The sequence below is a fragment of the Schistocerca gregaria genome, chromosome 8, assembly GCF_023897955.1.
Source record: "Schistocerca gregaria isolate iqSchGreg1 chromosome 8, iqSchGreg1.2, whole genome shotgun sequence".
Lineage (NCBI taxonomy): Eukaryota > Metazoa > Arthropoda > Insecta > Orthoptera > Acrididae > Schistocerca > Schistocerca gregaria.
The window spans coordinates 357101183-357123726 of NC_064927.1; the positions used below are offsets into that span (position 1 = coordinate 357101183).

Genomic DNA, 22544 nt, shown 5'->3' on the forward strand with positions numbered 1-22544 from the left:
CAGATATGCCGCCGTCCAGGTGTACGGTAGCTCGACCTAAACACCGTGCTACTGACGCAGACCAGTGGGACAAGTATTGTACCATGGCGAACATTCACGGGGGTTTTCATGAGACCCATAGCAGTAATCTTTGGCACTGTTACAGGTATGTGAATATTACTGAAGACCAAGAGCATCCTTTCATGTTTGATGTTTTCCACGATGGGGACGACATCTTCCAACAGGATAAATGTCTGTGTGACAAGGCAGAGTCATGGTACAGTGGTTTGAGAAGAATGATCGTGAACTTGTCGCAAAATTAGTCTGATCTGAACACGAACATTGCATGTGCCAAAAGGCAGTTTGTCAACAAGTGTCCACGAAAGCCTTAACAATAAAGATAGATATGTTCTCGTAAACACATTGGAATGAGAGGCAGCCTCGATGCAGTTTAGATGGTAACTAGCCAGTCGACAATTTCGGCCTACACAGGCGATCCGCAGGCATGCTGTGGGCTAAGCTACAATTACATGGGAAAGACAAACAAAGATAACGTGAACTATGCCAGTCGCTAGTGAGAGTTTTGGTGCAGCTTAACAACGATGAACTCCAGGGTTCGAATTGCAAGTTATGGTAAAGGGCCATGAGTGGAAACACGTTGCGAGCACACGGACAGGGACAGCACAACAAAGGCTACCGAATTAATTGATCACACCGGGAGGCTGATCTCCTGCGGTTCAAGCCAAAAATTTACATGCTAAACACAGTCGGCTTTGCTATGACCGTTCTACCGTGAATGATTCGGTCAAAAATGCTCGTAATGGTCCCCGGTTGCTCCCGCGGCGGCGGGAACGAACAAACGCAGTGCTAAATGGCGTAAACTACCACACTAGAGCTGGTCACGAACTGCCCCTACCATGCACTGTCACAATCTGAGAACGTGTTACCCTCACTGGCTTTGTAAACTCGGGTCCTCATTCACTCTATGCTACCTGCGAGAGCAAAAGGCCCAGGGTGCCAACATGAGCGGGGGGCTGGAATGCCGACTGTCGCTTAGACTTCCACTGGGGGCCATTTCAGCCCTCCCTCGCACAGGTTGGCTTCTTGCCGTCGGAGAGATCGGTGTCCCTCCAAGTAACCATTGCCTTCGCTTGTATATTTGACATCAACGGCCACTGGATCTTCTGCAGTTCTACGCCACTTACACTAATATACGAACTGAATGATTTGTGAACTCAGAAATATCCAGAAATAACTTTTAATGCACAATCAAGTGAATCAAATTCATCGTTTTTTTAATAAATGTGTGTGCAGCCCCGTGCCTACTTCCAGTAAACTCTTATCTGTATAAGCAACCCTAATCTGTGATTGTAACATAAGTTTAAATTTTATTTTACACCCTCTCTTTGTATGCAGTGGATACACCGGTTCCCGTGAGATCACCGAAGTTTAGTACTGTAGAGCGTGGTCGGCACTTGGATGGGTGACCACCCAGGCCGCCATGCACTGTTACCATTTTTCAGGGTGCGCTCAGCCTCGTGATACCAATTGAGGAGCTACTCGACCGAATAGTAGCGGCTTAGGTCAAGAATACCATCTTACGACTGGGAGAGCGTTGTGCTGACTCCACGCCCCTCCAATCCGCATCCTCCACCGAGGATGACATGGCGGTCGGATGGTCCCGGTAGGCCACTCGTGGCCTCAAGACGGAGTACCCTCTCTTTGTATAGGGGCTAGGCTGGACCGCTATAGAGACTTCCACACGTGCTATAAAGGTCTCTGTATTACAAGGTGGTCATAACATTTGGACTCATTTTAGAAAAAACGTTTTTTAATAAATTTTGAGAAGCAAAGCTCCCTGAGATGCCAAGAAGGATGTAATCATCACAGTTCAGAATAAGCTGACAGATGTAACTATTGCCGAACCATCACAGAAGAATGTGAAGAATGGTATAAACCTGCCTCCGGGGAAGGTTTGCTTGCGTAGGGACACATGAGGGAACACTGACTCTACGACGTATCTTAGAAGGTTGCCGGTTGAAGAAAGTGAAACATACGTTTATAGCATTTGTATACATACAGTAAGCTTGTTACAAAGTTGAGTAGAATAAACTTTTTGAAATTCGGAAAGTATCAGGGATAAAAAGCAGGGAACGAAAGGCTGTCTACTATTTTTACGGACCGTAGACTACAATTGTGATAGTCTAAGGACTTGAAAGAGAAGGAGTAGTTGAGAAGGGATAAGACAGGAGTGTAGCCTATTTCCGATGTTATTGTCTTTACAGTGTGTAAACAGTAAAGGAAACCGAAGAGAAATTTGGAAAGAGAATTAAAGCTCAGGGAGAAGAAATTAAAAATTCTGACATATGGCTAATGTCACCGCAATTCCACAAAAAAGGCAGAAAAACCAGTTGAAAGGAATGTTTCGAAAAGAGATTACAACGTGAATATCAACAAAAATAAAACATGGATGATCGACTGTAGTCGAATTACATCGTAAAGTGATAAATATATTGCACTACGAAATGAGGCACTAAAAGTGGTACTTTATTTGAGTTTTTCTATTTGTAAAGCAACATAACTGTCGATAGCATAGGTAAGATGATACAAAATGCAGGCTGGCAACAGCAAGAAAATATTTTCAGAAAAAGAGAAATTTTTTTAACATCGAATATGACTGTTAGTGAAAGTGTTTGTCTGGACTGCAGCCTTGTACGGAAGTGAACCGTTCAGATAAGAAGCGAGTAAAAGTATCTGAACATCGTTAATGTCACAACCTTCATGGACTTCTAGCGAAGAAACGGTACACATGCGACATTTTTTCACATAAAGAAATTTGTATTTCTATCTCATTTAAACACTCCAAGATCTTCTATACAAATTTTTTACACACGGCATTAACGAACTTACAAGAAAGACGCGGACAAAATATCCCCACACACATACTTTAATAAGCAATGAAACTCCATGAGCCATACACTGATGCCGCAACACACCAAACCCTTTTTCTCATCTTTTATGTCATCATGCATGAAATCTAGTGACATTTACCCACGTAGATGGTTAAATAGCAAAAGGTGCGTATTTATTGGAAAACCATCTGCTTTGCGTCTAGAACAAGAAATGTAAGACATTAAACAGTTAACAGTTATGTTTTGGGCAATGGAAAGAGAGAAGTTAATTTGGAGCGCGAAAGTTAAATTTTTTTTCTCGATGAAATTGAAAGAAAGTGGATGTCACCTTTAAACTTTCTCATCGAAGAAGTAGTTTCTGCATTTTCAGGAAATAATGTACACCGTCCGTCCTAGAGGTATCGACGTACAAGCGATATCAGTACAGTCCTACTATGGCAGATTGAACGCTGAACTGTCAACAGACGAGCAGTAGACCAGTCAACTGTGAGCAGCCTGTAATGGATTTTCACCTGTAGTGTGTAACGTTGTTCTGGCAACAATTCGCAATGGACCAACATCTGTAGATCAAGTGTTCAGCACATTTTCTAGAATACTACATGCAATGTCTGTGTTTAACTCTCTACTGTGCAATGTCCTTCAGATATGTGTGCATGTAGGCACGTCTGAAGGATATTGAATAGTACACCGTTACACGCAGATACCGCAAGTAGTGTTTACAGGCCTAGGCAGTCCGCCTTTAGCCGCGGAGCAGCTCGGACTTGTTTACGTCCCGGCTGCGAACGTTCGCCGAAGAAGCGGTGTTTACACCGTCGTCACTCGCGTGTGTTACTGTTTGAATCGAACGCCATGGCACATAATTTCCGAAAAACCACGATACAGTTCACGTTCTGTAACTAGTATGCACGACCGAAGGCTTTCGAAATCGAACGTTTCTTGAGGGACGAAGTGCAACTTAATTCCACGGAGATTATTGGAATTCATTTATCAATCGCGAGCAGCACTCTTTATGTAAAGATGATTGACGACGCAGCATGCGATAGGATCATTGAAGCCGCCAAACAAGGATTCCAGTTCCGACACTCCGATGGTCATATTGGCGAAGTTTTAGTCGCTCATTCGGCCTGGGCGTGCGTACGATTCGAGTCTTCGAGCTGCCTTTCGAGGTACCAGAATCTTTGGTCACTGAATCGCTCCAGCCATATGGCAGAGTTATCAGTCATACGGCCAAACGTTGGGCAAGTTTTAGCACGTATCCAGTGCTCAATGGTGTCCGACAGGTGCAAATTGCCCTTACAAAACATGTGCCTTCGTACATTAACATCGGCGGCTGTCGAGCTATTGTCATCAATGATGGACAGCCCCGGACATGCTCCGGGTGTGGTGGTGAAGGACATCTTCGATCTGCGTGTATACAGAGGAGACTCGTGCAACTCCCCATCGGAGACCTCCAGAATCCGACTACACCAACGTCACTACCGATGACTTACGTGGCGGCGCTTCGCGGGGAGGTGACGCCGAGGTCGGAACGCACTATCGAACCGACGCCGCAGTTGATTGAGGCGCCTTCGGACCCCACTGACGAAGGAATGGCTCCGAACAACCTCCAGTCCCAGACATTACAGGTGGTGCAAAAAGAGGTAGACAGCATCACAACAGGAATGGAAGCTGAAGTGGAACGGCCCCAGGGCGTTGTGGCGACGGCGAGACAGCAGGAGATACAAGATTCACCGACACCAGAGGCCGAGGTTAGGGCCCGCAAACAACGCTCGCCAAAGAGCCGCAAGAAGCGCCGACTAAACTCTGCGGAGACGCTATCTTCTCTTTTTGGGAGCCCAGAGGAGACTAACACTATGGACCTGTCTGACGTGGAACCACAAGCTTCGGATGTCGCAGACCATATGAATTCGGACAGTGAAAAGATGTCATGTCGCTCAGATGACGCAACTGCTCAGGGGCCTGCTACCCCTTCTGCGGTGGAGTCTAAAGCTGCGAAGGAACAACAGCTGTCACTCATCAATGCTGCACAGGAAAATTTGGAGCACCATAATGATATCAGCTGGTATGAGCAGGACGACGAAATCACCGATGCGGACCATTCTACTGGTGGGGACTCGCATCCATCTGCATCTCAAGAAACCTAATACCGCAGGGACACGTGCGTCGGGCGGCCCTCTCCGGATGTGCAAAGGGACTGTCGATACGGTGAAACTTTGTCATTTTAACATCATGTGGAGATGACAGCTACTCGACCCCAGGCATACAGAATAGGGACAGTGAATGTAAATACCATTAGATCGCCCGTAAAACAGCAGTTGTTTAGGGACATGATATACGCGTCGGATGTGAATATACTGATGGTGCAGGAAATCTACATTCCTGAGTTCCAGGAAGTCCATGGCTACATCTCCTACACCTCGCCGCACTCGAATAACGACAGTGGAACGGCGATATTGGTCCGGGACGGGATTCCGATTCGCGACCTGGCTTATCTACCTTCGGCACGAGGACTGGCGATAACTGTTAATGGAATTCGCATTCTCAATGTTTATGCCCCTTCCGGCACCGACAACAGACGGGCGCGTGCGAGATATTATTCGGAAGAGATTGTGCCCTTATTTACCGGCAGATTCGATCATTTCATTATAGGTGGTGACTTCAATTGTGTTTTAGCCCAAAAAGACCAGACTCCACATTACAATACCTTTCGTGAATTGCATGTGCTATGCCGGGATCTGGAGTTAAGCGACACCTGGGACATGATTCATAGGAACCGTGAGGGATATACTTTTTATACCAGTCACTCGGCGAGCAGACTCGATCGAATATATGTTTCGGTTGGCCTACAGGAGAAGGTGGTCAACGCGGGACGATGGCCTGCGGCATTTACTGATCATCTGGCTTACATTTGTACCATATCGCTCCCTAGGCAAAGTGTGTGAAGAAGCCGCGGGACATGGAAGCTCAATTCGTCACTTTTGGCAGACCCCGAATGTCGTCAGAGAGTCGAGGAGGTATGGGCCACATGTCAACGCCGTCTACCAACATATACATCCGTGCTTCAATGGTGGCTCGAGTGTACTAAGCCGGCAATAAGAAGAGCTCTCATACAGTGTGGTCGGGATAAGACGAGATTGCAAAGAGACACTCTTGATTATTATTATACCATGCTTCGTGAGCTGTCCTTCAAGGTGCCGTCTCCAGAACATCAAGCGGAAGTTCATCGTGTCAAGGCACAAATCCTATCGATCACGCGATGACGACTGGGTGGCATCCCAATACGGGCAAGATGTCTCGACACCATCACTGGGGAACGTACCTCGATGCACCATGTGTCGCGGGAACATAAACGTTACCGCCGGGCATTGGTAACAGTGCTCCACGGTTTAGATGGCCGTCAACTGACAACACAACAGGACATTGCAAATGAATTTTTAGAGCATTTCCGCCACCTCTATGCCGGTACACCGACGGACCGTCTCGTGGGGGAAGAGATACTGCAACATCTGCAAACGACACTGACAGAGACGCATAAGGCAGCGCTTATGGAGCCACTCACAGAAGACGATATAAAGGTGGCACTCACAAAAGGAGCGGCCCATAAATCACCAGGGCCAGATGGGATTACGCTAGAGTTTTATCGAGAGTTCGTGGACATGATGATGCCACAGTTGGTGTCGATGTACAATGAGGCGATGCGTCCGGACATTCGCCTACCGTCGGATTTTGTGACGGGCTTTCTTCTTCCCATCCCGAAGATGGCGGGGAGTCACAATGTTAATCAATATCGGCCTCTCACTATGCTAAACACCGATTATAACATCTTTGCAAGACTATTAGCGTCTCTTTTCAAGCTGGCGATATCCAGGACAATATCCCCTGATCAGGCTTGCCTAGGGGTGCGAAGCAACATCTCCTCGGCGTTAAGTGAATTCCGTGACATTATCGCCCTTGCTGAAACGTGTAAAATGCGAGCAGCGATGATATCTGTGGACTTCGATCGTGCGTTTGACAGGATAAACCATGACTTCTTGGCGTCAGTCATGAGCCGAATGGCGATTCCACCTGTCTGCATCACCATCGTTATGAGGCTCATACGAGGGGCTACATCGAAGGTGATTGTAAACGGCCGGAAAGCGGGCTCGATTCCTATTAACAGCTCAGTCCGACAAGGGTGCCCACTCTCCATGATGCTGTTTGCGATAGCGCTTGAGCCGCTGATGTGTGTTATGAGGCTCTTTCGTTTGTCGCGCATATGCGGACGACATGATCCTCCTTGTCAGATCAGGACGTGAAGTGCGTCAGGCTGTTGAACATCTAGACTCTTACGGGACGGCGGCAGGCAGTGTCGTTAACATGACGAAATCCAAAATTATGCACATTGGACGGGGTCTGGAAGACGTACTAGGACCGTTTCAGACTGTGGAATCGCTGAGATGTCTGGGGATTACATTTACCCGTTCACTACGGCGGTCGGCGGCGCGAGTTCTCGGCGGCTTCTGCAGAATGTTCGTCTGACGATACGCAACAACTCACTGAGAGCCTTTGACATGATCCACGTGTGGCATACACCAACGTTCACACAGCGTCACGACTGCCACATTTAGCGCAGATCCTACCAATACCGAAGGGTATTGCAGATCGCCTCATGGCTGCCTTTGGTTACTATGTTAGTACTAGGATGTTATTTAAGATCAAGTATGATATGTTAACGCTACAGTTCCGGAACGGTGGCCTCAACCTCACAAACGTGAGAAACAAAGCTCTGGCGCTTTACATGCGAGCGATGATAAGAAATTGGCAACAAAGAAAGCATACCACAACGTCAGCTCTGATAGAAGTACTTGTTCTGCCATCGTACGAACCCCCTATTGCGATGGGCACTATTTCGCCTTCTCTTGCAGACATTGCCTCATTTCTTGTTGATTACAGTTGTGTTCGTCTGAAAGTACCTTCGACGAGAATACCCACGACTCGGGAGATCTATAGATGCTTGATGGATCACCACGGCCGCAATATAATGGAATTCAAATACCCGTCGAGAACGTGGAACCACATTTGGTGTGCAGTGCATACTTCATTACTCTCAACAGCAGCGATATCGATGTGGTATATTCTTATAAACCGTAAACTTGTGACCAGGAGTCGATTACATACAATTCATATGGTCGATTCTCCTCTTTGCACCAACTGTGGACTGTTAGCAACGGAAGAACACGGTTTAGTGTGTGGTGCAGCGAGGGACGTTTGGATGCTGACGCGTCAAATACTGGCCTTCCTTCGGCGCACTAACTACACAGAAATCACATCGGATGTACTTTTTCTACCGGACAAGACCTTTTTTCCCAAACAAAAGACATATGCGGTCAATTGGATCGCTGGACATGCGACGAAATATTTGTATTCGTACGATAATAAGTCCGTGATGGATTATTGGATGTATTTACGAGAACAACACGAGCTCATACGGAGTCATCCGAAATACAGGACTTACTTTTCCAATTTTTTAGGAAGCGTTTTTCACAATCCTCCCGATAGCTAGGGTGCCGCCCGTGACTAGGATTGTCATTTACTTTATTGCTGTTACAAGAAAGAAAAAAAAGAGGGCGGCCTTTGTGTTGATTTTTTGGTTTCCAAATTGTTTTTGCTGTCTCGATACTATTCTTATCCCTAGGACAGCAGAATTGTACGACTAAAGATTGTTTGTTTACCCTGCCTTCCTGTTCAAAATATAAATAAATAAATAAATAAAAAAGCGTAATGAGTAGCGCCATTGCTATGTATTGATTTAAAAAAAAAGGCAAACGCTTCGACAATAATAACCCTTTTCCTGTGCGGGAATAATGGCGCCGGAGGTGTGGCCAAGCGCTTCAGTCTGGAACTGCGCGACTGCTACGGTCACACGTTCGATTCCTGCCTCGGGCATGGATGTGTGTGATGTCCTTAGGTTACTTAGGTTTAAGTAGTTCTAAGTTCTAGGGGACTGATGACCTCAGATGTTAAGTCCCATAGTGCTCGAAGCCATTTAAACTTTTTATTTTTGGGGGGGGGGGGGGGGGGGGGGAATAACAGCGATTGCGCATGTGCAAGATGTGGACACATGGAGACATATGGAGGTTTGGGTCGGTGATGGATAGACGTTAAGTGGTTAAGATGACACACGTATAAAGTGGGAAATCCAGGTTCGTGTTCTAGTCCGGCACAAATTTTCATTCGTCGTCAATAAATTATACAGCTGGAGTCTCATCGTATTCGCAATTGCGAATACATTTCTTGTATTCTCTATAATGTTTTGAACAAGAAAATAGGAAGTCCAAAATTTGTCCCGTACACTTTAGCTCCAGAACAAAAATAATGATGTATCGCCGCCTAGCGCCCGAAGAAAAAAAATAATCATCGCGGATGACGAGAGTTGGTGTTATCAGCATAAACCAATCACAAAACGACGAAGGACAGAATGTCACATGAAGGTTCAACGCTTTGACGACATAACCGACATTCCGGACAACGTGTCGCTCGATTTAAACAACATCTCAAAGAAGGACTTTTCTTACAAATGGTTCAAATGGCTCTGAGCGCTATGGGACTCATCAACATCTTAGGTCATAAGTCCCCTAGAACTTCGAACTACTTAAACCTAACTAACCTAAGGGAATCATACACATCCATGCCCGAGGACTTTTTTAATATATCAAAATGTACCACAAACTCAAAAATAAATCACGTAAATTGCCTAACATCACCAAAACATGTGTGGTCAGTAAACAAAGACGGGCAGTCTATTTTTGTAAGGCTGCCGCTCCAAACCAGTCAGTAAATTTCAGCTTACAGCCGGCATTACCGTGTTACTAACTCAGTATAGAACTAATTTTATTGGCCATTTATCAGCATAAGCTGCTCATATTTAGTGTAATTTGTTCGGCCGTTAAACCGCACCCGGTATCTAGCCAGAATTGTTGCCGTAACTATTAAGTAACTTCTGTCACACTTGATAAAGCAGTTTCCAGTGAACAGTTCAGTACTTCTGATAGAAACTGATAAGCTACAAAAATATTCTACTCAGACAATGAAACAGAAGAAGTGGAATGTTTTACGTTTTTGAGAAAACATGTACTTTACAGTCTTAATTGGAATACCAACATCCAAACACTAATGAAGCGCCACAGTTCAATTGCATTTGTAACACTTATGGCTGATACATGTGATTTAAAATGTAGAAACTAGTTGCATTTTGCCTTTCCCAAATGTGTTATGAAATCATTTTTAGAGAACTCAACTTACAGGGATAGAATATTGTTAGAATACAGAAGCCTATGTTAAGAATTGTTTCTGTTGTTTGTTTTAGAACACCCTGAAAAGTAACCTTCAAAAAACTTGAGAATTTGACAATTATTTTCATTAATGTCTTTTGTCGTCAACATTATTTGTCTTCTCTCAAAAAACAGTAAAAGCATGAATGAAACACTAGGACTGAAAACAATCTCAGCAAATAGTTCAACGGTTAACATAGTAAAAATATAAAGTAGTCAGATATATGTATCCATCAGGTTGTCAGAAGAAAGAAGCGTATTTGAAGAATTGTTTAGAACATCATGAAGAGTAATCTTCAAAAAATTTGAGAATTTGACAACTGTTTTCATTAGTATCTTTTTGTCATTAACAATATTAATCTCCTCAAAGAAAAAAGTGAAAAGCATGAATGTAACACTAGGAATGAAAAGAACCACAACAATTAGTTCAATGGGTTAACACAGTAAACACAGAAAGTAGTCAGATAAATGGTTGCATCAGCCTGTCACAACATATTATATGTCTTGCGGGTAATATGGTAGAGTTTAAGATTGAATTGAAGAAATTTCTGTTCAGTAACTTTCTCTGTTCCATTGAAGAAAGAGTCTTCACAAATGCTCTTTAAACTGATGTAACATATTACATTGCGATTAACATTAGCACTATAATAAAAGAAGTAGCTTCGTGATAACGTCCAGGAGACCGTGCTTTTCCGACCAGTATCCTTGTAGTCCTCTGCCATATGGAATCGTTTGGGAACGGAGTGAAAAGGCCTGGGATCAGCACAACCTTTTTTCAAATGTTTCATTGAAATTTCTTGGCCTTCAGCCGACACCACACAACCCGCTCATACTTACATACTGCTAGAACATGCATCGTTACAGGCAGACCAGTACTGTGTAATAGTGTAAAATCAAATGCTACAGAAGACTTCTGTGCTGTCCATTGTCAGTAATATCAATGAATTTGTACATCACGTGGAATAGACTATGTTCCTGTGTTGCTAACAAAGCCGTCACGCAGGTTGGCAACGGATGACCTACTGACATTCCACTCCTTTTCACATTTGTCAGACAGCAGCATAAACACCCTGTAACTGCATTAGCGTGTATAGAATAAAGGAGTGGCCCCTTATTCTATGACAGAGCACACCGGTGTTCAGCTGTACACAATTTGTTTAATTTCAGAAATTTTTGTCAAAGAAATACACGGATTTACATAGATTGTGATGTGACACTTGCAGGACAGTTGTCAATAAACGCATTACGTCCTGTTTAGCGGAAATGACACAGAACATAGCAACATCAGATTTAAATAAAAGATTCTCTACAAGTTGAAGTTGGTCACTATTACGACAAATCATCAGAATTCCGGTTCTAATTTTGGTACTATTTAGGATGACAACCAAGTCTACGGAGGGTGGTTAGTTATTGTGACAAAATTAGCAAAAGATTACTCAAGGCTGCTCGAGTTCACAGTGGATGCGAGCTGGTGAACCAACAAATTTAAGCCTCTCCTAGTGGCATTTACCTTAGCTGCTGGGCTGCTCTCGCCCTCTGAAAATCCTATAAAAAAAGCGAACTAAAATCTTTACTGATTTTATCAGCAGAAACTGTCCTATGTTTCTCGTTAGGCGAGAATACATGCACTTATCCCTAGCCTTGAAATATGGTGAACTACGTGGTTGTTTCGTTTGTCCGCTGTTGGAGCTCAACGATTCTTCAGCTAATTTCTAGCCGAATGTCAGCCAAAGTGAACGCAATGTTCACACAAAATTCCTCTCTTGTTATCGTACAGAGCGTGATGCGCCCTGTTCTACACTTGACACTGGTTCAGAGGAGAGTCCCCAAAGTTTTAGGTCTTGTGTCTTTCGTAGCGAACTGTCCCCCACCTGCGTCCTTTTGTGATTCACGTCACACCTTATTCAGATCAATGGGAGCATTCCTTTCATCTTGTGGAAACTACCTCTGCCAATCGCAAAGGGTCTACCTTCAAATTGGGTTGAAATTTCGCCCCTTTCTATTCCTTCCAAGTTTATTCCAGCCTCTCCTGACGCCTAAAAGTTACACGCATACATCATGAGCGCACCACGGGCATTTCACGTGATCAACTGCGACGCTGGTCTGTTTGTATCTATCTGGAAATTCTCTACCGGAATTTTATAAAGAATTTCTCCCTAGCAAGCAGGAATGGCTCACTACCTGCTCTCCTCAATGTATCGCTCGGTGTGTTCATTGTCCCTTTCGCCACGGGTCACCAACTCCTTTTTAAAAGTGTTCCATTGTACTTGGGCCGTCATGAGGTAACTCGCATCTGCCACCAAACTAAAACCTTTCCTCCGGCAGCTTTCTTCACCTTTTGCTCATTGACATGCAGGATTTGAGTTCGCTGTGTTAATACTGTTGAATCAAGTGTCATCCATGTGCATTACATACTGTACATTTTAATAGGCAAATCTGATGATTATCGCTGAGGTATGTCAGATGACATACTCTTCTATGTGTTACGACATATAAAACCTCTTATGTAAGGTTTCGAAATTGACATTCATTCAGTCCGGCAGCTTACAAACTTACTTCACAAGTAGTCTTTCCTGTAGCCTGGGGAACACAAGGAAAAAGTGACGGGCGTCTTCTTCCTCTCCACAGGGGCAGAAAGGTGCCTCTACAATGTGCAGCCTGGGAAGATGTTTACAGAGCTATACTTGGTTAGCAATTTGAGTCTGGCTATCAGAAGAACCGAGTCATTGAATTTGTATGGGATTTCCTGGAATAGGGGACTGACAGAGGAATTGTTAATCTTCCAGCCATTGTCAGCTCTCCAGATTTTTGAGCCGCCCCATTTAAGTCGCTCCCTCAAGTAGGTTAAGTGCATCTCGTTCCAGTACTTCTACCAAGGAAAACTGATACGACCAGTGACATCCGCATGGTATTCAGACGCGCTAAGCCCTCAGCTGCAGACAGTGCAATACAACAATAGTTATCTGTATTGTATTTAAATGACATGTGTGTCTTGCACTCCTTTCCACATACCACAGGCCCGTCGCTAAGGGATCCATGGAATACGTGTAATGTAGTGTTAAAACACGGGTGGCGATCTAAAACCACTAGCTGCTAAAATATATGTAGCGTCTCTGTTATGCCGAAGTGATGAATTACTTATACTAAATAAATGTTTACGAACACAGCAGCGGACTAATATGTGGTATTCTTTTTTCTTTAGGCAATAACTGCTGAAGATTGACGTTGTTCTACGCACTCAGGAAATCTCAGGACACCATCATCCTCCAGTTTGCTGTGAGTATTCCAGCGCATAAAAATGTGTCATGCGTATGACTCAAAAATTTATTTGTTACAGTATTAAAACTTGTGAACTAATTGTTGTTTATCCTTCAACGTGATTTCATGATTAATTTGCATGTCCTTACGTATTGCGTTCGAGCTCTACCATGAATGATACAGGTTTACTGTTTTTGCTATATGCTAATAAAATTACATGGCCCAACCGGATAAAGCATTTGTGTACGTTCTAGTCTAATACTTATCTTTTTTATCCGAATTTCAATCTGCAGACTATCCTGACTTTCGTGAAGCCAGCAAGCGGCTCGACACTGAGAATCAATTTTAATTAATGCCCTTGCTGTACTTGCAATGGATCAACAGTTCCACAGTAAAGACTGAAATATCGATTCTATCACGACTTTCGTCATACTAGAAACTCGCTCATTTCCAATGTCTTACATATTCATATTCAGACTGGAATAAGAAGCTAGAATTTTGTAGCTCCTCACTGCAAGACGAAAATTTTTGTTTATATCATGCAAGCAGGTGAACTTTCACTAAACATTAATTTAATTTATTCTACAAGGACGGTAAAACATAGCTTCCAGGAATCCATGGTGATACCTGCTTCCCTCTACACCTGCACATTTTCCTGAAACCACTACCATGTTTCAGAGGAAAAGCATACGAAAAATGACTTTGGTGATAAATCTTCACTTTTTTCATCACAGTATCAAATAATTAAGGATAACAGCAAGCAGATTAAAATAAAAATCTTCAGCTCTTATATCCTCCCCATTCCAGAAGGTGACGATGTGTCATAGCAATATGCACCGATACAGATGACAGCAGTATCGCGTGCACTAGGTATAATAAGACACTGAACTGACGGAGCTGTCATTTTAATTCAGTTGATTTATGTGAAACGTTTCTGACATGATTATGGCCGCACGAGGCAACAGACTTTCAGCGGTCTAGGGGATAGCACTGTTGCCTGGATCACGGAGTCCCCGGTTCGATTCCCGGCCGGGTTTGGGTTTTTCTCTGCCTGGGGACTGGGTCTTTGTGTTTTCCTCATATTTCATCGTCATCATCATCATCATTCGTGACAGTGGCTAGATTGGACTATGTAAAAAATTGGACTGTGGCAGTTTTTACGGGCGCCGATAACTGTTCAATTGAGTTCCTCACAAACCAAACATCATCAACAGACTTTGAACGCGGAACGGAACTAGACACATGGGACATTACATTTCGGAAGGCGTTACGGAATTCAATTTTCCGAGATTGAATGATCATATAAAGTTGATCGTCGGTAAATCAGATGCCAGACTGAGATTCATTGGAAGAATCATAAGGAAATGCAATCCGACAACAAAGGAAGTAGGTTACAGTACGCTTGTTCACCCACTGCTTGAATACTGCTCAGCAGTGTGGGATCCGTACCAGAGAGGGTTGACAGAAGAGATAGAGAAGATCCAACGGAGAGCAGCGCGCTTCGTTACAGGATCATTTAGTAATCGCGAAAGCGTTACGGAGATGATAGATAAACTTCAGTGGAAGACTCTGCAGGAGAGACGCTCAGTAGCTCGGTACGGGCTTTTGTTGAAGTTTCGAGAACATACCTTCACCGAAGAGTCAAGCAGTATATTGCTCCCTCCTACGTATATCTCGCGAAGAGACCATGAGGATAAAATCAGAGAGATTAGAGCCCACACAGAAGCATACCGACAATCCTTCTTTCCACGTACAATATGAGACTGGAATAGAAGGGAGAACCGATAGAGGTACTCAGGGTACCCTCCGCCACACACCGTCAGGTGGCTTGCGGAGTATGGATGTAGATGTAGATGTAGATGAGATCCACAGTGTCAGAAGTGTGCCGAGAATACCAAATTTCAAGCATTAGCGCTCACCAAGGACAACACAGCGATCGACGGCCTTCACCTAACGTCGAGAGCAGTGGAATTTGTGTGTAGTTGTCAGTGCTAACAGACAAGCAACACTGCGTGAAATAATCGGAGAAATCAATGTGGGACGAACGACTAACATATCTGTTAGAACAGTGCGGTGAAATATGCTGTTAATGGGCTGTGGCAGCAAATGATCGACGCGAGTGCCTCTGCTAGCAGCACGAAATCGCCTGCAGCGCCTCTTCTACGCTAGTCACCATATCGGTTGGACCTTGGACTACATGAGACCCGTGGCTTGGTCAGATGCGTCCCTGTCTTAGCCGGTAGAGCTATTGGTAGGGATCAGTTGTGGTGCAGACCCCATGAAGCCATAGATCTAAATTGTATCCAAGGCACTGTGTAAACTGGTGGTGGTTCCATAATGGTGTGTTTATACGGAATGAACTGGGTCATCTAGTCCAGCTGAACCGATTTCTGACTGGAAACAGTTATGTTCGGCTACTTCGAGACCATTTGCAGCAAATCATAGACATCACGTTCCCAAACATTTCAGTAGGTCACAGTTGTTCGCGATTGGTTTGAAGAACATTCTGGGCATATCGAGCGAATGATTTGGTCACCCACATAGCCAGACGAGGACACCATCGGAGATTTATGGGAACTTCCATTGACTTGTTGAGTCTATGCCAAGTCGAGTTGCTACATTATGCAAGGAAAAAGGAGGTCGGACATGATATTAGGAGGTATATCATGGCTTCTGTCACCCCAGAGTATTACTGCAGATAATGTCTCCGGGCATTCAGCAAAGCCTAATCCTTACACTGGATTGACCAAGAAATTGTGTGATTTTCTATTAATCCACTGTCCAATGGCGTCCTTCTTTACACCACCTCAAGCGTCGCTCAGCACTGGCCAAAGAATTGTGTGGCACATGAAGAGCCGCTTGGCCTTTGTGTTCCATCCCTTTTAAATCACTACCTACAGTCATTGTTATAGCTGTATTACCGGTAGCACTTTAAAACTCGCAGTTGATTCCTCCCTCTGTTTTTATGCGATTTGTCAGAACCACCGTTTCCATTCTTCACAGACTCTGTCCGTCACCACATGAGAACTTGTTGGTCTTGTTTTAGTTGTGACTGTGCTTTCAAGTTTCCATTTTACACTACTGGCCATTAAAATTTCTACACCAAGAGGAAATGCATATGATGAACACCATTCATTGGACAAATATATTACACTAGAACTGACATGTGATTACATTTTCAAGCAATTTGGGTGCATAGATCCTGAGAAAACAGTACCCAGAACCACCACCTCTGACCGTAATAACGGCCTTGATACGCCTGGACAGTGAGTCAAACAAAACTTAGATGGAGTGTTCATGTACAGCTGCCCATGCAGCTTCAACACGATACCACAGTTCATCAAGAGTATTGTGACGAGCCAGTTGCTCGGCCACCATTGACCAGACGTTTTCAGTTGGTGAGGCCAGGGCAGTAGTCGAAAATTTTCAGTATCCAGAAAGGCCCGTACAGGACCTGCAATATGCGATCGTGCATTATCCTGTTGAAATGTAGGTTTCGCAGCGATCGAATAAACGGTAGAGCCACGGGTCGTAACTCATCTGAAATGTAACGACCACTGTTAAAAGTACCGTCAATGGGAACAAGAGGTAACCCAGACGTGTAACCAATGTCACCCCATACCATCACGCCGGGTGATACGCCAGTATGGCGATGACGAATACACGCTTGCAATGTGCGTTCACCGCTATCTCAGGAAACACGGGTGCGACCATCATTCATCCGAAAAAATGACGTTTTGTCATTCGTGCACCCAGGTTCGTCGTTGAGTACACCATCGCAGGCGCTCCTGTACGTGATGCAGCGTCAAGGGTAACCGGAGCCATGGTCTCTGAGCTGATAGTCCATGCTGCTGCTGCTAACGGCGTCCAACTGTTCTCGCAGATCGCTGTTGTCTTGCAAACGTCCCCATCTGTTGACTCAGGGATCGAGACGTGGTTGTACGATCTGTTACAGCCATACGGATAACATGCCTGTCATCTCGACTGCTAGTGATACGAGGCAGTTGGGATCCGGCACGGCGTTCCGTATTACCCTCCTGAACCCACCGATTCCTTATTCTGCTAACAGTCATTGGATCTCGACCAACGCGAGCAGAAATGTCGCGATACGATAAACTGCAATCGCGATTGGCTAGAATCCGACCTTTATCAAATTCGGAAACATGATGGTACGCATTTCTCCTCCTTACACGAGGCATCACAACAACGTTTCACCATGCAACGCCAGTCAACTGCTGTTTGTGTATGGGAAATCGGTTGGAAACCATCCTCATGTCAGCACGTTGTAGGTGTCGTCACCGGCGCCAACCTTGTGTGAATGGCCTGAAATATAATCATTTGCATAGCAAAGCATCTTCTTCCTGTCGGTTAAATTTCGATTGTGTAGCACGTCATCTTCGTGGTGTAGCAATTTTAATGGCAAGTAGTGCACTATCACTTGACGAGCAGTCGGTTTGGACAGCTTTATAAGAATTGCAGTGCCTATAACGGCGTCCTTCTTAGCTCTCCTGACCAAACCGCTCTGCTATTACTGTTTCTCTACTGACATCACATTACTCCCCGCCTCTCCAGACATCTATCAGTAAATTCCGTTATTACATAGGAGTGTCCGTATACTTTTGATCAGACAGAGCACCGTTGGATAGTAATCTTCCGTCGATATTTTCATCATTGAGGATGGAGCAATAGAACAAATGGAAAGAAACAGGAGAAGCAGGTGGTCGTGATGTGTATCAGGAACCTTGCCAGTACTTATCAGAAGTAAGACCATTGGAAACTCACCTCCGGAATGAGCCTCCAGAGTCCCAACCACGTTGCCACCTCGCTTGTTTGAACTGGTGGCTGTCGGCACGAGCAGAGAGGCAGCGCAATATTTGGAGTAGGTGAATGACACGAGGCGCGTCTGTCACCTTGGCGGTAGTTTCACAAAACTGCCGGTGGGCGTTTTTGCCTCGTCACCGGCTGAGCCGGGCCCGGTCGCGCAACGCCCGCTGGCTTACGCCCGCGCTGCTCCCGGTGAAATCGGCCGCCGTGTTTAAGGTGAGATCAGTGGCGGCAGCCGGCACAGTGCACCGGCCGGCAGTCCTGGCGAAGCGGAGCAGCGGATCGCTCCGGTGTGGGCCCAGCCGCCTCAGTAAGGTAACTGACGACACACTGCTCGCGTCTGCTACATCCCGGAGTGCACGAGATCTATGAGCTCTTCTCGGGGTCAGTGTTTGATGTCGTATTTTCGGATGTTCAGAACAAAATGTCATTTTTTTCGTGTAGATGTACATACATACTCCGGAATCACAGTGAGGTGCATCGCGAAGGGGACTTAGCATGATACGCCAAGCTGAGAGTTTCTTTCGTTTCCAGTGGCGTAGCGACAAGAATGACTAAAAGCCACTGAACTTCCTGCACTTTCTCTAATGTTGTCTTCGTGTTCCCAGATTCCTCACCCTCTGGAGCCTTCACTCACTGGTTATCGAAACGTTCTACGAACGCTTTCACGGGATAATTTTTGTCGACCTTCAGGTGTCTGGTAGTTCAGTTTTGCCAGAATCCCCATCACGCCCTCAAGGGGTTCAAGACACTGGTGACCATTATTTGTAAGCTTTCAGTATTCTTTGTTAGTTCTGCATAGTATTGGTCCCACAAAGTAGAGTAATATTCTACAGTGACGGAAAAAATTTGCAACACCAAAACTTAATTAATGTACAGTAATGAAATTTTGGGAATATATTTGTCTAGGAAACATATTTAAGGGGAAGTTTACTATCTTTGACCCGAAAAAAGCATGTTCTTTCAGATTTTTTTTCTCGAGATGTGTTATATATATAAATATCAAATTTGGTCATATGTTTATTGATATTTCCTCTACAAATTGGAACTTTTTCGACCAAGAAATGTCGAAGAGCAAAGACGGATGTGCCGTCGGAACAAAACAAAATTTCGATGTAGACTTCCACGCGCGGCATGTCACAGGTCATCCGGCTCGTCTGAAATCAAAATTGAGTTGACCTTAGCAATTATTTAGGAGTTCTACCTCGCTTAAGTTATTTGGACCATAGGAAACAAAATGGCGGCCATTTCAAAATAATAGGGTATTTTTCATCGATTTTTCGACTTCGTCGGCTAAGTAAAAACATTTATAGTTGATGGATCGGAATAAAAGTGGTACAACTACAAGAATATTTTTGTTAGCTTAGTCGGAAGCAAAGAATCATGCCAATCGGTTCAGTAGATTCGAAGTTACTATACCACGCGATAAAAAAAAGGTCATTTCGAGAAAAACGCGTTTGAAGTTTTGACTACATATAAATGCAATTTTATGCAACGTACGATCTGCTATTCCGAGTCCATAAACTAGTCCTTCTGCTCGATGTGGGCCATCCTGCGCTGCTCCATAGCCGCTAGTACGGCCAGTGACAAGCGGTCTTCGGCCTCTTGAATCCGGTGGTCGTCCGAATGCTTGGCGATCTGCGTCGAATAGAATCCATGGGTGACGTCCATCGTCGTCATATTCTGCAGAATTGCCGACTACCCTTCGTTGAAGCTGCTCACTGCCAGGAAAATCGCAATCTCCACAGTCTTCGCACCAGAATGCTAATGCTTGAGGGTTAACTTCCAATCACACGCGTTCAAACTTTCATTTGAATTTTGTGTGTTTCCTCCCAAGCACTGGTACAACAACTCGTCCTCCGAAAGAATAAAACTGGTGCTTGAAAAAGGCCGATTTCATGACGGTGCATTTTTTTTCAACCACGAATAACAAACATTTCCGTTCCTCATTCGTTGCAGGGGTGGATTCTAGATTTTTTGAACCAAAAGATAGTAAACCTCTGCTTAAGTGATTAACGTTGCTGGAGCACACTTTAGTGTAAGCACGAAACAAGCCATTGCAAATCTGAAATGCTCGTACATTAACAACCGGTTTAAACGCCAAAATATTGGATGGAAGCATGCAAATGTCCAAGTGCTGTGTTATGCAGGTGCCGGATGTCAATTGTGTTGCACTTGGTAGGTCGATACAGGGACGGTTAGTGCAGTTTGTGGAGTACGATGGAGATGCCGTCCGATGATGTTCCATGAGTGCGTTATTGGAGACAGTTCGATCAGACTAAGGCAACATTTTAGCGTGTTAGGTTGCAACAGCAGTATGTGAACGAGCGTTATCCTGTTGGAAAACACCCATGGAAATGCTGATCAAAAATGGCAGCACAACATGTCGAATTACCAGACTGACGTAAAATTTTGCAGTCAGAGTGAGTGGGATGCCCACGAGAGTGTCCCTCCTGTCATACGAAATCGCTCCCCAGATCGTAAGTTCAGGTGTAAGTCCAGTGTGTCCAGCAGTGTCTAACATGCAGACAGCTTGGTTGCAGGCCCTCAGCTGATTACCTTCTAACCAGCACACAGACACCACTGGGGCCGAGGCAGAACCAACTTTCATCAGAAAATACAACAGACCTCCAACGTGCTCTCCAAGGAACTCTCGCTAGTCACCACTGAAGTCGGAAATGGAGGTGGTTTGGAGTCAGTGGACTGTACGGTATAGGGCTCCTGGCTCGAAGCTGTCCTTGCAGTAACCGATTTGTAAAAGTTGCTTGTGTCACTGTAGTGCCAACAGCTACTCAAACTGCAGATGCGGTACGATGCACAAGAGCCATACGCCGAAAACGATGGTCTTCCCTCTTGGCAGTACCACGTGGCCGTCCGGTGACCAGCCTTCGTGCGGTCGTACCTTCCCGTGACCACCGCTTCCAGTGGCAACACTCCTGCCCAGTCTTTCTGCAGTATCGCGGAAGGAACATCTTGCTTATCACAGTCGGTTACATGTTCGCCTTCAAACTCAGTGAGGTACTGATAATGGCGTCTTTGTCGCCTTAGAAGGCATTCTTGACTGACATAAACTCACCGAGTCCAATCTCAAAGGTAACTAAGGCTGGCGACCATTACAATGTGTATTTAAGGCCAATGTGATTTGCAAAAAATATTCAAATGTGTGTGAAATGTTATGGGACTTAACTGCTAAGGTCATCAGTCCCTAAGATTACACACTACTGAATTATCCTAAGGACAAACGCACACACACCCATGCCCGAGGCAGGACTCGAAGCTCCACCGGAACCAGCCTCTCAGTCCATGACCGCAGCGCCCAAGACCGCTCGGCTAGCCCCGCGCGGTGTGATTTTTATCCTCATAGTGGGGCCACTGGTGCCACTCCTATGCAACTGGTGCCACATTTTAATAGACACCATCTTGCAGATGTAGAAACACATCTACCCTCTTTTGATTATGTGACACAACTCCTCTTTGGCGTTGTAATTTTTTTTTTCGTCAGTATAACACAGATCATATAAGAGATTTGTAAACCTTGTAGACTGTTCCCGGTATCCTACAAATGAAACGAAGTGCGCCACCATCTTTACCTTCGAATGAACCTACAAATTGCTACAAAGATTTATTTTCGCAAGTCTGCTGGTTCCAGCTCCAATTCTTTGATGTCGTAACCATAGGGTATCTAAAAAAAAAAGTGGTTCAAATGGCTCTGAGCACTATGGGACTCACCTGCTGTGGTCAGCAGTCCCCTAGAACTTAGAACTACTTAAACCTAACTAACCTAAGGACATCACACACATCCATGCCCGAGGCAGGATTCGAACCTGCGACCGTATCAGTCGCACGGTTCCGGACTGCGCGACTAGTAGGGTATCTCTTTCGGCGTTTTGTGATGTACACAATTTTACTTTACTGAACATTTAAATGATGTTATCAGCCTCTCACCACAATAAAATAAAATCAAGATCGGTCTGGAAGCTTTACAAGTTTTTTAGACCATAGTTAATTACATATAACTGAAAAAACTCTGAGGTTACAATTATTTCGTGTGCAATAGCTTTGTCAAAGGTTATATGCAATAACGATACCAAAAAAGTGAGTCATGTGTCTTTTTTTCCCAGGAGTCTATAAGAGCATTTAAGTGACCAAAGTGGTTGCATTTCTCTCTCTCATTATTGTTAATGACTTCCTAAGTAATAGAACTCAGTACGTTGTCCTCGATGGTGAGTGTTCATCTGGAGTGCCCCAGGGAAGTGTAGTA

The 22544-nt window shown here is 44.6% G+C and overlaps 1 protein-coding gene across 5 annotated transcripts in view; it reads left to right on the plus strand.

The window, feature by feature from the left end:
* LOC126284198 (aminopeptidase N-like) overlaps positions 1-22544 on the plus strand; it is a 1000437-nt gene that overhangs the window by 369332 nt on the left and 608561 nt on the right. For 2 of the 5 annotated variants that reach the window (XM_049982954.1, XM_049982953.1), the window contains exon 3: positions 13404-13477. The gene's annotated coding sequence lies outside the window, so the exon portion shown is untranslated. Of the gene's footprint in view, positions 1-13403; positions 13478-18520; positions 18599-18636; positions 18668-22544 lie in introns of those variants that run through there. The other 3 variants (XM_049982955.1, XM_049982956.1, XM_049982957.1) reach the window with 3 other exon arrangements.